Source organism: Haemaphysalis longicornis, unplaced genomic scaffold (genome assembly GCF_048455015.1).
Source record: "Haemaphysalis longicornis isolate Haplotype H1 unplaced genomic scaffold, Haemaphysalis longicornis Haplotype H1 scaffold_1, whole genome shotgun sequence".
Classification (NCBI taxonomy): Eukaryota; Metazoa; Arthropoda; class Arachnida; order Ixodida; family Ixodidae; genus Haemaphysalis; species Haemaphysalis longicornis.
In genome coordinates, this window is record NW_027526203.1 from 350971363 (window position 1) to 350988507 (window position 17145).

General features: G+C 46.9%; 1 protein-coding gene across 1 annotated transcript in view; it reads left to right on the plus strand.

The window, feature by feature from the left end:
- The first annotated feature begins 1189 nt into the window (after positions 1-1189).
- Positions 1190-17145, plus strand: part of LOC144154575 (muscle LIM protein 1-like) — a 41997-nt gene continuing 26041 nt past the window's right edge. Inside the window, exon 1 of the mRNA XM_077685857.1 lies at positions 1190-1272. The gene's annotated coding sequence lies outside the window, so the exon portion shown is untranslated. The remainder of the gene's footprint in view (positions 1273-17145) is intronic.

Sequence of the window (17145 nt, forward strand, 5' to 3'; positions counted from 1 at the left end):
CATGGTTCCACGTCTGCGCCAAGCAAGTATAGGCACGAGATGCCTTTTGATGAACCCACCTACGTTCGAAGTTTTGTGCGTGCGGGGTGTAAATCTGCAGCGCTGAGGTAAAGCATAGAATTCTTGCGATGACACCCTTCAAAACAAATTATTCGCTTCTACAACTTGGCCGAATATCACTCCTCTGCGATAAATAGCGAACTGTGTAAGGTTGGGGATGCGGCAGAAAATAGTCGTTCTGCTCCGTGTGTATATATATAAAATATATATATATATATATATATATATATATATATATATATATATATATATATATATATATATATATACTACCGGAACTCAACCGAAAAAATAAATAACGGCCGGCAGGTACGTTACCGGTTCACGACGAAACGGTTCGACGATCTGCTGCTGATATGCCATTCAAGCCCTTTTCTTTCACGTACGATCAACTTCGTACCCTCTCATGCGCTTAACCTTCCAGGCCACAAAAAACACTATCAACGCTCTCTTTGTAGTCGCAACAGGGAAAAGGAATGCGCACCGATGAAGCAATGGTATATCCCTGCTGGTAGCGCGATCAGAGTGCAAAGCTCACCAAACAAAATGTCATTCTGGGCAGCCTGCAGACGAGATGAAGCGACTTTGCCCTTACCTCGCTGAGGCTTTATAGGAGCAATCAGGCTGCAAGAGAGTTCGACTGCACAGCGGTGGAGGCCCACACCCGAAGTGCGCATACGTTTTTCATTTCATTATTTGTTTAAAAAATGCCGCACACCTGGAAAGTGTAAATACTTGACAAGTGTGACCATCAGTGACAAAGCCGTCTGCGGCTGACCACAAGGATGCGGGTGCGGTCGCCGTCCCCCGCAACCGTTTCTCTGATGTAGACGGAAAACTAGAAATTCCATGTGTCGAGATTTCGACGCACGTTAAATATCCCCAAGAGGCTTAAATTTCTCTGCTGCCCTGCAACATATGCGCGCTTCGGAGCTTATGTGTCATGAGATCACTTCGGAGCAAGGCGTTTTGAAAATTATGATTCGCAAGAACTCTTACGTAACTATTTGTGATCTTCATAAACTATCGACAAAAGAGGTTTTCCGGTCATATTCTGCCTCATTTGGCTCCTTCCTACCGTGAATCGCCATCGCACGTTTCGTTTTGCATGTTCCAGGTGGCGCCGTCGTTCCAAGATCAGCTGGCACGTCCAAATCGGCCGCCATTTTCCCATAGGCGAAGATCGTTTTCATTTGTTTTCAGAATACACAGGTAAGTACCGTCGTTGCTCCCAGTTTCAAACAAAATAGACCACAAAATGCGACATTCGTGGGAAGTTTGAGCGCGAACGGAGAAGCGGTTTGCTCAGGGGAAAAAATAGTGTTATGTAACACTCTGTATACCAATTCATTTGTAGCATTTACGTGGCTGCTGTACGATTTTTTTTTCTTATGCTACACCACTTGTATTAAACACTGCTATTATACGCTGGTATTTAAACGCGCCAGTACGCAGGCCTTACTCTTTGAAGGCTAGTGTGGGGGGTCATTTCATAGCAAGGATTTCGATTTCAACAAAAAGAAAAGGGTAGAAAATATATCTCACAGTCATATCTCTTGGCTGTGGCTTTATGTATTCCCTAGGACAACGTAACGTCTGGGCAGGAAAGTAGCTGGTACATCGTCATTCTTCACCTGTTTTCCTAATATCCTAATATCTAATTATTTAAAGTTGGCTTTGAAATTGCGCCACTGTTATTGGGAAACAGCAGCATTCTGAGTTCTTGTTTGTATTTTGTTGTTAATGTGATTTTAAGATACTAAATCTTTTTTTCTTAGCGGATAATTCAGCTCGTCGAACCGGAACTGAACCAGAACGAAATAACAATATATATATATATATATATATCTATATCTATATATATATATATATATATATCTATATCTATATATATATATATATATATATATATATATATATATATATATATATGTATATTTGTATATATTTCGTTTCGGTTCGTTCCAGTTCCCACCCGGCGGGCATTTTTTCACCACTTTGTTTCTGAGTAAAAAAATTCTTCATCTGTTTCTATGACCTACCGCATTCCCCTCTTTGCTTTCCGAGGTTTTCTTGACTGCCAACCCTTATTCTGTATATATATATACAAGCAACAATTCAGTTTCGTAAGTGCTACATTTGGGGTCCTTCTTTCAGCGCCCAAACTCTACCCTGAGAAAAACATCTGACTGTAATTGATGAATGGTTACATCGCTCTCGGTTGCCTTACGCAAGCAAGAGAACAGTTTGCCAATGCAACGCTTCGTGGCCAGCGTCAGCCAGTTGAGCTTTCGGAGTAATTTTAGGAGATTTCGCTTAGCTCGGTTGAGCAATCGGGTGCTGCAACCGTATACAGCCGCCGAAGCTGCAGCTGGCACGCAATTTTACGACCGATAAAACACTACGCTCGGTAAAACACCGCGATAAAACACTGCACTCGCTGCGCACGCAACGGAAGCAGGTTTCCCCTTTTCCCATGGTTGGGATCATATACCTTGGTACGCGCCCGTGCAAACTACACACACACACACACACACACACACACACACACACACACACACACATATATATATATATATATTGTAAATATCCCGCCATAGACGTGCCAAGCCAAAGGCCTAACTACGCTGGCTCTTTTTTTTCTTCGGGTGATATCCAGGCGCAGCAACGATGCAGTGGCTGCGCAAACGAGACGACGTAGTGTCGTGACCCCGTCGCAAAGGTTGGCGGCCAGGCGATAGTGAATGTCAAAAATAAGTGAGGCAGCAAGGATTAGCCATATAAAAAAAACTGAATTCCACATCGCTTCGTTTACTGTCGTCTAAAAGAATTTGTACGTAGCACCTGTATACAGCTAGGGGCCGGAATGGTCAGGCGATGCCTGCGTCCGCCTTCAGCCTCGTCTTCCTCTTGCACCTTGCACGTTGCTTCACGCGAATAAGCACGTGCTTGCGAGTGCTTCACGGGAATAAAACACCTTATGCAATCGTCCCACGAATGCTGGTCAGCCGCCTTGGACATGCTTAGGAAACATTATACTGCTGATACTGCAAAGGAAAGAAGAGAAAAAAACTGCATGAATGTGCATACGTCCCAAGTTACACTGTTTGAGGGGAGGCTTCCATCAACCAATGATTGGTGCCCTGGGATCATGACACATACCCGGGGGATTGGCCAATGAAAAAGGTTACGCTTGCGCAGCAGTCGTCCTATCCGTCTTCAAAACCTCGGGAGAGGCACGAAACACGCAAACACGAGGATAAATGAGCGCATAAGTTATTTCTCAAAGCATAATCACTGCTCTCGTTCGGACTTCTTTCCAGACCATGCTAATTGTGTAATTCGATCCGGACCCAATGTAAACAGTAAGATGAACTTTCCTAGGCCTAGCTGCAGCCAACTGAGACTTATGTGGGCATATTTGGATGGTAGACGCACAATGGACCAAGCAGAATGAACCATCATACGCTGGTTAGCTCTATAAGAGGACGAAATGACGCGCACATGACGAAGAAAATGTAGGGCTCCCGCGAGCAGCTGCCGAATTTAGGTGGGCATCAAGGTCATCGTCATTCATCCGCCGTGCGAGACTGCACGCGCACGTTTCGAGAAAGGGGTCGCAGCCGAGGGGCGCAGCCGGACCATGGAGGCCAGCCGGTGCTCCAGCGGCTGCAGCTCGGACCTGGCCAGCGCGTCCAGGTGAGTGTCCGATAGGCGTGCGCCATGACTGTCTCAGACAGAAGGGACGGGGGAGGTGCAAGAGCGCCACAACAACCCAAGCCGCGCTTACATTGCATGCTGCAAAGAAGCGTGTCGCAGCGAGGTGCGAGGTTGCGCCGCGGCAAGGGAACGCATTCAGTCGTGCTGGTGCAGTGACTTTGCTCTTTCTTCCGAGACGTTTAGTGACGTCGACGCGGTAGGAACTGCATTCGCCGCGCTTTTGTCGCGGCTGTGTTTAAACGGCATCTCTTAGACGACTGACTGTATACGTACGACGTCGTGTGGTCTGGCGGAAGTCATTATACGCACGACGCGACTATGGCGCCAACGCGGCAGTTGCTGAAAACTGAAAGCGCCCTCATCATACGGGTTGGCGGGTTCCCAAGCCCCTTGGCGGCTTCGACGGAGGCGGCATGGCATTCGAAGTTGGGGCACGATTTAGTTGCTTAAGCGATTTCGATCCCGCCTTTGAGAATTTCAGCTCCGGAACAACGCCTTTCTCGTAGTGAAAGCTACAAAAACAGTGGACGTTGTCCATTCGCGGCTAAGTATACGACTTGAACGACTGCAAAAGAAACTGAAGTACACAAACGCGACAACAGACTCGGACATCACGATAACAGAATCGGACAATAGACTCGGAAATCGCCGTGAGTGTTAATTAAAGCGCCCTATTATTTTCGGAACGATCGGTGCAGTTTGTTGTTGAGTGTCGCGGTTGCTCGCATGAGTGTTATGTTACACGCTCATACTTCTACGCATGCCGTTTTGTTTTATTGACCGGAATAAACTGGTTCTTTCTGTTTCCTGCGTGTCGGCGTCATTTCGTCGAGGGGGGTCAGGCTCGCGAACCCTTCGCACATGAAGGAAGTTCCTTCACGACCAAGCAGTTCTTGGAACGTTCAGTGCACATTTGGTTTCTAACTTTTAGTGTACGTAAATGGCTATATGCCCAAAGCAAACATGAAAGCTGTTATCATTGCTCCACACATGTGGATGTGCTTGAAATGAAATGTCGTGGGTATTCATTTCGAAATGGTGAAAATTGGCTTGCGTGTGGCCACTGAAATCCGTTTAAGAATAAAATGAAATGGGGGTGCATCTGACTTCGTTTTTTAATAATTTGTTGCAACTGAACTTGAACCTTTAACTTCCTTAACGCGCATGAGTAGAACAATTTGCCGCATCGTTTAGGCTATCGGTCAACGTAATCCTCCATATACGTGTTAATTCTAAATATAGGACAGGTGCTTCCACCCCGCAGTATTAAATCGGAGGCTGGATAAGAGCAACGCCATCCGTTAGGGTTCGATGCGATCGCAACCCGAGCGCTTCTGAACTGCATTGACTATGGAGATTGTAAGCCAAGATAAAAAAAATACGTGAAAATTATAACCTAGGTTATTTTTAGGGAGCTGAACGTTATGTAAGAGCCCCAAATTTCCCATCGGTAATTTGGAATATGGTCGGTCTGTCAAGGACGTAATGTGGCACAGAGCATGTTAAATAAGTCGCATAGCTGCAATCGTAGGTGAAATAAATGCATTATCCGGTTCTATGTCTTGCTTTGCATCCATAACATCAGCTGTGCTTTTTTTTATTGTGATACGGAGCGCGAAAGCTAAACGAAAACCCATTTCGAGGAGCGTTGTACGGCTGTCATTTGAACAATCGGCTTCGCGACCCGTGGTATGGTACCCGTGGTGCGACGGAAAAGGGCGATAGAGCCGCTTGGAAACAGCGCGGCGCCGGTTGCTTTGGCTGCCGCGTTGGCACGTCACTCATGTCGACCACACGACGTCGTGCGTATAAAGTCAGTCCTCTTAGACACCCACCGCCAGCCAGAGAGATCCCCGTTGCTTGAGCTATAGCGGCTTGGTACCGCAGTAGAAGTGTCGATGGACGAGACAAAAAAGGAAGGCGAGAAACTGGGTGGAATTAGGATGATTGATCTACGGCCGTGACTCTTAAGGATGGCGATGAATGAATGCTTATTGATGGGATGGCGTTTTGCCCTAGTTAAAACGTGAGGGTAAGAGAGATGATGTTATATCCGGTGGATCTGTCGGGCCTCCTTGGTGGAGGCCACCAGAGATGGCAGCGTAGCCTTGCACAGGTTGGGTGCTGCAATTAAGTACCCGGCACGCTGCCATACCATCCCGCCGCGTGCGGGCGCGCTAGCAAGTGGGCATGTCGTATACCAAGCGCGCTGTTTTAAAATCTTTCACTCGGGAAGTCTGTGAAAACAATAACACTCGTATGTACCGCTTCCGCCATAAAAATATTAGGAGCCATTCAACCCTGTGAAGGTGGACGGCCAGCGCAGCTTTATAAAATACGCATCCTACGCATGGTTGGAGAATGTACACGCATTTATTTTTCTCATCGTTTGGTAATGACAGTGACTATGGATTTGTGATTAGTACTTTATAAAACTTTCTAGGACTAGAGTTTTGTCTTGACTGATAAGCATGGGGCTGTCCATGTCCCTCCCGTAGACGCCCATATACTGGCAGCAGGCGGGAATTCTGCGACGTTTACAAACTAACTGTGAACTAAGTAATTGTCTAAATGACAGCGTATTCTTAGCGGCCAATTGTAATATAATTGCTACAGGGAAAGTTTTGATAAAACAAGTTACAGTCGTTTTCTGCAGAGCATTCGCGATAAAGTTTGTTTTACCGCAAGGGCGTTTTCGCTAGCACTCATGAAAAATGCGCTAGAGCTATCCAATAAACCCTATAGCTTTAAAAATGGCCACGAATGTTAATGAAACCAACATTTTTCTTTCCACTGCACTGGTGTAAAGCGGATTTCGTTCCTGCAGGGTATGCGAGGTGAACGTGCGCTCAAATCGACGAGGAATCGAACCCGCGACTTGGCGCTAAGTACCGCTAGCCACCGAGCCACCGAACGCGGTGGGAACTCGCACAAGCGAGCGAGCAAACAAAAGGGCGTCAGGAGAGGAAGCAGTTATCGCGTGTGGAGTGACGATTTGCCCACGCGTAGCAGCAGGCAGCTGCACTCCCGCGAAAGGGTATCCGGCGAGGCGCTGAAGGCGCGTGCGTTCTTCGAGGTGCTTCACCTCGGAAGCCCTCTCACCAACGTGCCCTCTATAGCATCTGCGTTTGGCAAGCACCCAGACGCCACACTGCATGCTGTTGACGGCTGAAGGGAGCGGCACGTGGCAGTTTCCGCCGCCCACCGAACGTGTTGTTTACGTTTGCAAGCTAACGAGCCCAGTCCTCGATATCCGCCGGTCTTAAACTTTACGCGTCCAGGTATCACTCCAAATCTAACAGGTGATGCATGCTCACGATACGTCTTTATCGCTTCCATGTCCTGGGGGGAAGTTATATGGTTACTGCAGAATAAGCAACGGCGGCCGGAAATTCCGCATGCTGACCTTGAACGCAAAGGCAGACCGCATGCGGGCAAAACGGTTCAAGGCTAAGCCTAAAGCCAGTGGCTAAGGTGAACAAAGCAGACTTAGAGGACCACTTCCACTTCCGGCTCTCCCGTTTGCAGAAGGTATCCATGATGCGTAGATTATTCCGTTCTGCGAACTCGACTAATAGGTCTTTTCTGTTATTTCTACAACCCAGACCATAGTTCCAAACTGCCTTGTCTCCAGCCTGCTTCTTGCCTACTTTACCATTTAGGTTTCCCATAACTACGGTATACAGTGTTTTTACTTTATCCATTGCCGATTCCGCATCGGCATAGAGGCGCTTAACTAGCTGGTCGTCGTGGCTGGATGTAGGCGTGTAGCCCTGTACCACCTTGAGTTTGTACTTTTTATTAAGCGTAATTACGATACCGGCTACCCTTTCGTTAATGCTACAATATTCGTCTATGTTGCCAGATATGCTTTCATTGACTAGAGGTCCCACTCCCAGTTCTCTTCTGTCCCCTAGACCACGGTAACTTAGGACGTGTCCATTTTTCAGCACTGTATGAAGCTTCACCAGTCCTCCCAACCTCGATAAGCCCTATTACATCCCATTTAATTCCCTCTAATTCCTCGAACAACACCTCTATACCCGCCTCTCTGGATAAAGTTATCGTGTTAAGCGTTGCCAGGTTCAGATTCCAATGGCGGCCTGTCTGGATCCAGGGATTCTTAGCACCCTCTGCGGCGTCACAGGTCTGACCGCCGCCGTGGTCAATTGCTTCGCAGCCACTGGAGACTGAGGGCCGAGAGGGCCGAGAGTTGATTGGCGTATTTGTGGGAGGTTGTGGCCGTTACTACACCAGGGTGGCCAATCCTGCTCTGGTGAGGCAGTGCGTGGTCGTCGGGATCAGGCGGCACCCCAAGCCTTCTTCTGCAATTCCATCAACACGCGGGTTTTTTTCATCCGGTGGGCATTGATTGTGCGGCACCGCGATTCGAACCACGGTCCTTCTGCACGCGAGGCGAATGCTGTGCCTCTACGCCACCGCTGCACCCCTACACCACCACTTCACAAACTGTGTAATACGTGTTGCTTAATATGCATCCCATCTATGCTAGCCCTCATGCCCACTTTTGGGCCTCAATTTCGCAATGTTTCACTTCAGGCAGCGGCATTCGCGTGAAGTCATTAGTTTAATATTAGTGGAATTGGTCTTGATTCCTCCATGGAAATATTTTTCTCCCCTCTGGCCAACCAGAACTCTTGGATGGTCTTAAGGTAACGTATTTTGTTCCTTTCGGTCGATGTGTTTCCAAATGCTCGATCAGGCAAGCGGCTAATCTTAGCACTTCAAAATTCCTATCGCGTGGTACCTGCTAAACGTAATTTAAATGGCGATTTTGTTTAAATTAAAATTTTGGAAAAATAAAAGAAACACATCCAGCCCTTGCTTCTGTGCAGTTTTAGATTTCGTACATTGAAGGGACTATGCATGAAGACAAACGGCAAGTGTTGTTCGTTCCAATGACTGCCTTGATCGAGTAACAATGATGCTAAATTTAATTCAAACTTCCAAATTAAGGAAAACAGGGGAAGCAGTTGTGACTCGCCAGTCACTTTCTTGCCGGGTCCTCGTTACTTCGCAGGGGCTCGTTTCTGCGATTGGTAGCCGCCAACCAAAGCCACCGCCACAACTGGGACTGCAGGGATGCCTCTTCTTCTCCCATTCGATCGCTAAGACTTGCAGTGGAGGGCGTTCAGCTTATGGAAAAATTCACAAACAATTAAAAAAAAGGTCTTAAGGCCTTCATATTTTGAGGTGGCGTATATTTTTCCTGAAAAATTGTTTCCCAAGCCACGCATTTTTCCGAGCAGACTTTAAGCGGATCGGTGTAAGCTTGGTCTTTCTAAGCTGGCTTCTCCACATTGAGTGTTACACAGTGAAGCCTGGTCATCGACGAAGGGAGTCTGGGTTACAGCCTCTCCACCGCTGAAGCCTCATTCCCGAGTCGTGTAACCAACTCGCCCCTACCAAGCTTTTGCTAGAGAAGAAAGGCTAGGAGGATGTCGGCACCACCTTTAGACTGTCGCGTCGTGAAACAAAGATAACTTAACGCGATAAGAATAATGGTGGAGGGCAGCAACAGCACCGTCCCATCCACGCCATGTGCGCATGACGTGGCTAACACATCACCACCTGCCCTCAGTGTTTTGACATCTGTGTTGGGATATTTCATGCACGAAATGCTCTCCGCTTGTCACTATGGGATATGGGAAGGGGGTGGGGTCTTCCTCATGCCACTGATACAAAGTTGGCTGAACCGCTGAGGAGGACACCCCACGGCCAAACGATTCCGCTTCTACCTAATTACAGCACAGGCTTCAAACAATCCGTACACCTTTGCAGGTAATTTTAAGAACGCAATCTGTGTACGGCTTTTTTTATCATAGAAAATAACGTAGGCCTGCTTACCAGCAAGGATATTAAAGCGAAAACTTTCTTACTGGGACCGATGGCGTCCTGTCTAAAAACTAGTGCACTTCCCCTTAGACCAGTTGGTCGACCGAAAAGCTCTGATAAGATCTCTAGACACACGGCGCGTGCGTGTAACCGGGTTTCCATTGTGTCAAAACAGTTACTTAAAAATCGCAAAAAGGAACGGTTCTAGATAAGACAATACACACATCGATCATGAAGAAGTAGTACAGTAGTATACCTTTATCTCATAAACAACGCATCGGTATTAATTTAGATCGTTCTAAAATGCGTTCTTAGTGCGCAAAAAATCGTCGCATGGGTTCGTTCTTCGTTTTCGATTTGTGTCTTTGAAGGTTTGACGACCGATTAGACGCACTATCAGCGAAGGTTTTTATGCACTACTAACGCAGTTTTGATGTGACAAAGCTTGCGCACTTTCCTCAAATTTCTTGAGGAAAGGACGGTAAAGTTTTTTCCGTACATACGTGACACCGATTTGCCACAATCATCATTACGGCCTCACTACTATCGCCACTCTTCACTGCTGTGAAGAACGAAATGGAAAGTGCTTCATAAGACACTCATCCTGCCCCTCGTGAGAGGCAGTGGAGCGACGCGCTGTGGTGTGGCTTCTTGAGGGGCGGAATCGTGCTCTTCAGAACTCTTTGCGACAGTGGAGTGAGTGAGTGAGTAAGAGTGAGTGAGAGTGAGTAAGAGTGAGTGAGAGTGAGTGAGTGAGTGAGTGAGTGAGTGAGTGAGTGAGTGAGTGAGTGAGTGAGTGAGTGAGTGAGTGAGTGAGTGAGTGAGTGAGTGAGTGAGTGAGTGAGTGAGTGAGTGAGTGAGTGAGTGAGTGAGTGAGTGAGTGAGTGAGTGAGTGAGTGAGTGAGTGAGTGAGTGAGTGAGTGAGTGAGTCTGACTCTGAATACACCACCACCTTACATCGCGTTCGATATTCTTACGAATTGCTTGGAAAGAATAAATAACCAGATTTCTTCACGGAATCGATTATTATTGAACATTTGATTACAGCCATTTACATGGGATAAACATTTACTCGTAGAATTTTAATGTTGTGACTTGCGTTACCAGTAAGATGTTTAAACAGGCCGTAGCAGCAGTTTTGTCCTCTGTGCGAGCATACACTGGTTCTTTTCGCGCATGGATACCAGTATTGTGTTGCGTCGCCTATGCACGCGAGACAGATTCATCGGGCAATTCCTACGAAATGGCATTCAAAGCACGCGCAACGCTATATAGTGCCCACTCTGCCATCCAGACACGTAACAGATACGTACTGTATCTTGGTGATACCCAGGTGCCTCGGCAAGTCGCTACAAAACGTACAGTCATGGACAAATGAAACGCGAACACGAATATATGAACCAGAACACACAAATAGCGCGATTTCTTTCAGTGCAGGTGAAATAATTGCGTGGCTTTATTACAGTAACAGACTGAAGATGCGTCTTTCCATATATCCACTACTAGCGCGAGCCATTACTTTATCTTCACTGTCTAATTTCTTTGATTTTGCGTGTTTCGGTTCACATTTTCTTGTTCTCATTTCATTTGTCTGTGACTGTACATAAGGTTCTAGAGCTTAAAGCCAAAAAATACAATTGATGGCATATTTACGTTACTACCGCCTAATAAAATTACCTATGTACGTCTGCAAAACAAATGCTCTGCAATAAACGCAGGCGGCGCATTCGTGTGTCAACGTGAAAACGTGAGCGAGTTGGTGATGCATGGTGAACCACAGCGCAAGCGACCAGACACAAGACGATAGCAAGAGGACACTTTGCTTCGCGTGCCCTCTTCCTGTCGTCGTGTCTTGCGCTGTGGTTCAGTATTACGGTGGCAGCGCTGTAGCGAAGATGATAAAATAAACCACCGGGCAAGCAATCTATTTCAGTAGGATGAAGACCCTCGACGGAAGTGCTATCCAACAGTCCCTGAGACGCGTATACTGCACGCAAAATGGAAGCGGTAGTAAATGCCACAAGGAAATGGGATTGTGCTCACAAGCACACAGCCTTTCATTGACGGTAGGCTGGAAAGAGGACCTGCAGGCGAAATCGGCATCCTGCGTTTTACCAGCTCGTTGTGTGTTCCTTTTTCGTTGGGGGGTCTCATGATGCGAAATCGATTTGAAAATCGGTACCGTTTTTCTTCATCCCTTGCATTGATAAAATTCAATGTTTTCAACATTCACGCCCACCTCATAACTATTTTTAATCAACCTGCCATCGATCGTGATAATTCACATGTTCCTTAATGTGCAGAGAACATCCAAGCCATTTGTGCATGGCTGGTGATTGTGAAGCGTGCCTTACTGTAAGATCCAGCGCGTGGGAGCTCATTTAACTGCTGCCGGGAGGATGAAAAGGACGAATGCGAAAGAGGATTGAGCAACGAGAGACAGGGCGGCCTCAAGATGCAAAGTGTGGCACCCGCCTCGAGGAGGAGGTGACGGAAATAGCCGGCGCGACTCGAGTCCTCCGTCCGGGTGCCGACACGTGCAGCACAGGTCCCAGCCTTGAGCGTGGACGGCCCCTGAAGCTGTCCCGGCGCGTGCTCCCACGACGAGCCCCCGGCTTTGCTTTGAACCCCGCTATCGGTCGCTGCTGTTTACGCAGCCGCTCCGCTGTCGGCACCCTCCAACGCCTGCTCCCATAGGCCCTGCTACTTTTCGCTGATCAGGACAAGAAAAAAAAAAAAAAAATGCGCGGGAAGTTTCGAGCAAGGCTGCATTGTTGTACACTACATGTTTGACATTCCTCCGCAATAAAATATCAAATTGTTTGCCTTCGTCGATTCGTATAGCCTTCTTTTAATGCGAAAGCAAACTGCCAAGGTCGTAGATCCGGTGTCGTGGCCAAGAGATGGCATGCAAAATGGCCGACAGCTCAAAGGATAAAAAAAAAACTGGTCAAGGAGTGCTCGGATAGAAGCCGAATTCTTTAGGGAAGCTCCTGTAAACAATGTTGTAAGTAATTGAGCTGAAAATAAAGTGAGTTAGATTTGTGTCTGCGTGGGATGCGAATCCGGGGCCTCCGGCATGCGAGACGACCACGAAACCTCTAAACCACCACCGTACGATGACTCTGCAGCTGACGAAAGGTGGACCCAGTGAATGCTCAGTAGCCTTCGACTTAGAAACGTCTGCTGGAGGCGTATGCTGAGTCCCACGTGAGTAATATTGTTATGTGGCGACAGGATGATGTGAACGATCTAGTTACATTATATTCACAATACGCATGAAGAAGGCGGCAGGTTGATGCGAATGATCTGGTTACAATATTCACACGGGGTCCACGAGAGAGCCCGCGCAGGCTACACGCCGCACACAGCTTCTTTCTGCTCGGACTTTGGTACACCACGTTCCACTCCCGCCATCGTCGTCTCGCTAGAATATGAGCCTGATAATTACAGAAGTAGCGATTAGGCCAGCAGCTAAGGGCGTCCCCGCGAAGTGTCCTCTTTCCTTGGTTGTGCGAACGTGGGTATGTTCCGAGTCATAGCATCGGAGAGAAGGCGCAGGGGGTATAGGAATATGATAGCAATGAAGACGATATGTTCGGTTCAGCAATCGCGCACTAATGCGTCGCAGTAATTACAGCATGGGGAGTGCTTAAGTGCCCTCGTAATTTTTCAGCGATGAGGGGGTTCGTACGTCTTCGGTTTGCCGTTTCTTTGCAGAGAACAACTATGAGCACTAAATCGTTCGCGTGACCTTTAGCGAGTTCCTCAACTTGTCGTAGAACAATGCCATTATTTTTTTGCTGTTGTTATTTACCATTTTTGAGTTTCTTTTGCAGAGAACAACTATGAGCACTAAATCGTTCGCGTGACCTTTAGCGAGTTCCTCAACTTGTCGTAGAACAATGCCATTATTTTTTTGCTGTTGTTATTTACCATTTTTGAGTTTCTTTTGCAGAGAACAACTATGAGCACTAAATCGTTCGCGTGACCTTTAGCGAGTTCCTCAACTTGTCGTAGAACAATGCCATTATTTTTTTGCTGTTGTTATTTACCATTTTTGAGTTTCTTTTGCAGAGAACAACTATGAGCACTAAATCGTTCGCGTGACCTTTAGCGAGTTCCTCAACTTGTCGTAGAACAATGCCATTATTTTTTTGCTGTTGTTATTTACCATTTTTGAGTGACATATGCCGCTGTTGGCTGTTACAGCGAACCTCATATTTGCTGGAATTGTGAAAACTACTTTGAACATCTTCAGGAATTGGTTTTAACGTCATTAAAAATATTGACAGCATATTTTTTTGCGATTCTACACGACACACACGCCAACGTGCGTGTGTGTCGTGTTTAAACTGTTTTACCGTGCAGAATTGCGTTGCATCCTGCTCTGTGGACACGCGGCTGTGACTTATAGCGTGAATCATTCTTTTTGGTGGTTAGGTTTACCAACTAGCTCTTGTTTTACGCGGGATAGTCTAATACAAACAATTTCTTTATTCGCTCGTTTAAGCACAGCTGCACATTTATAGCAAGAGAAAGTTCAACCTTAAGACGACTGACATGCAACCAAAGCTTTTTGTGAAAATTTGTGAAATATAAGCGCACGAATTAACGGAAAAAACCCCATCTTGCCTTTGCACATATAGGGCGCAGTTTATCCCGGGGGTACTATTTTGGAATAGTTTTCCGACTGCATATGCACTACGTATCAGTTAGCCACACAATTGCTAAATTGTATGTCTCAGTGTCTTGTCAACTGTAAGTCTTGGTAGAAAGCATTTATTGCTGTTTTACGATATCTTTTTATTGCAGAAACAAACAAACAAACAAAAGATGCTGGAATAGTATAGTTCTTGAACGTTCAGGATTTCCTCAATATCGTTGTACTAAGCCTTATAAAATTTTAGTTATCTCAAGGGATTCCCGCGCAATTCTACTGCGTCCACAATTTCGCATCCGTGAAGGTGAGAAAAGATGACTGAAAGAATGAAATGAATGAAAATGTAATGAATGAAAAAATGTACTATTAGCGTTCTCTTGCGAGCTTACCAGCAGCAGACAACTACACAACATTTTACAAGTAGTTTTAGCCTAAAAAATGCGCCCAGGGGTTAATTGCGTCATGTTTCTTCTTGAAGTTGGGTGCTAAAACTCTCTTCACGGCCTGAAGTTGTTCAATTGTTCAATTGTTAAATACAGGATTTGTTTTAATTTACTATTTGTCAATTCTGGGAGTAAAAGTGCACGATAGCGACAAAAAAAATTAACACTTTATTTACTCATTTCACGATTTACCGCAATAAAATAATTAAAACAACCTCTCAACAAACTAAAGACTAAGTATATGTTCAGACTACCAACGGAAAAGCCATATCGTGATCTGTGGACGTAAAAAAAACGGCGTGTCACGCAGTTCGGTTGGCTGAGACGTGAAATGACGTCATTCATTAAATTTATTACGACAGTTGTGGCAACAGTCTGAACCCGGCCTAATAAATCAACTATAATCCAGGAGTAACCTGATAGTTTGGGAGCAGAACGAACTTGGTACATTTCGATTGACTAATCATAAAATGCGCACGCCGTTATTTTAGGCTGCTGCGACGCACCGCGAGCTTCACCGCACTCTGCGGCACACATGCGTGACCACCTTCGAGAGACAGAAATAGAGCGATAGGTTACTTGCGCTGAGAATTGCGTGACAGCAACGATGGAGAAACCCAGTTCATTGCCTCGCCGTGATTTGAGACGAATAAACATGCCAGGATGCGCCGAGGGTGCGTATTGCCTAAACGTAGCGGCGGTGAACTTTATTTATATATAGCCGCCACCGCCAGCCGCTTTCACAAAAGCTCCAGCGCTATAAGTGTGCTGCGAACGCTGCGATAAGTGGCAACAATCGGGACGCGCCCACGATCCCCCGCAAAACACGCCAGCCTGCCCCCGGCTTGCCTGCGCTGCGAGCTGGCCTGTCAAGCGCCCAGATACTAAAAAGACGGTGCAGGCCGTGGCGAATTCCTCAGCATACGGATGCTCTAAATGCAGCCACAATCTATACACGGCTAGTGCTCCTTCACTCAATTCCTGCAGCATGCGAGCTCGGTCAATGTGAGGCAGAGGGTCGTGTAAGTCCCGACTCCAAGGACTTGCGTCAACTGCGTCGTGTGCTGTGCGGAAACCTGTGTTGTGCGCGTCTTGAAAGACACGGCACAAGTTCTGCAGTCTCAGTAGTGCACCGCAGCTCGTTGATTTGCGGCGTTTGTATACATACACATAATCAACATTTTGTTTACACTTCCCCAAATTTCTTTAAATTAATTTAAAACTCAGAAGAGACCAAAAACTAAAAATCAAATATACATCCATCCAGCAGTAACATAGCCGTTGGGAGGAGAACAAAGCCGTCACGAGCTCGACTGGATAATCGTACAGGCGCGCCTTAACTTTTCCCTTGGGAAAGCCGTCGACTGATGTGAGCGAGCGGATGGTTCTCCGCCAACAGGATACAAAGAAAACAGTTGCCACTACGCGGGGACAAAGTCGCCAAATGAAAAAAAAAAAAAAAATGCAGCGTCTGTAGCGCGAGCTGTTCTGTGCTCCCCACTTCAGGCGCGGACGCACGTGAACTGACGAGGAGAAGAGCACGCGAGAGATCACGCCACGTACGCTGGGCAGAGTGCTCTCGAAGGTCGGGCGCTTGAGGCGGGCGTAATGACGTGATAGCCAGGCGAGGCTTGGCTCCTTCTACCCGGCTGGGCGAAGGTCGGGCCGGGCGGCGCACGCCGGACGAGTTTTTTTCTTGTTTTAAAATGTGCTGTTAAAAAACGTTCGTTGGTAGCGCACGTCTTCATGACACCAGAGCAATTTTTGCGCAGCCAATCTCGAACGCGCGTAATGAAACTAACGACAAGGCAAACTAACTCCCCTATGCAATTCCTTGCCGCCCTTGACTGCTGGCTTTCATTTCTGTGTCCATTCAACGAGCCCCTCGTTCCGAATTCTGTGTCGCTACACACACAGCGAAGGCCTCAGTTCTTGCAGTCTTGGTGCCATAATTGCCCGTTCCCGACACGTTGTAGACGCTCGAGTCACGGCCCAGTGGTTAAAAAGGTCTCCTTCACCCGGAGTTGTCAGAGCATCTCTAGGCTACCACCCTCAAGTCTGTAGGATATGATTGCATTCACATATTTACGCAAGAAAGTGGAGAGAAGCACAGCCGCTCTAGTAGACTAGACGGTATGGCATCAGACCGGTATTCAAAAGGTCGTAGGTTCGGGTCTCACCCGGGGAGCATGTTTCTCCCTACTTTTATTTCAAAATATAAAAGTACCGCACAATGAACAATTCCTGAATTTCTTCCACTGCGTAATTCCTTGGAGTTCTAGACTGCTGGCCTTCCTTTCTGTACATATGAAGTCGGGCAGCAAGTGCGCACCTGCCTCTGGGCTACCAGCGGCTTCTCTCCTCCAAACGTTTCTATTTCCTATGCACGGCCGTTAAGTTGGG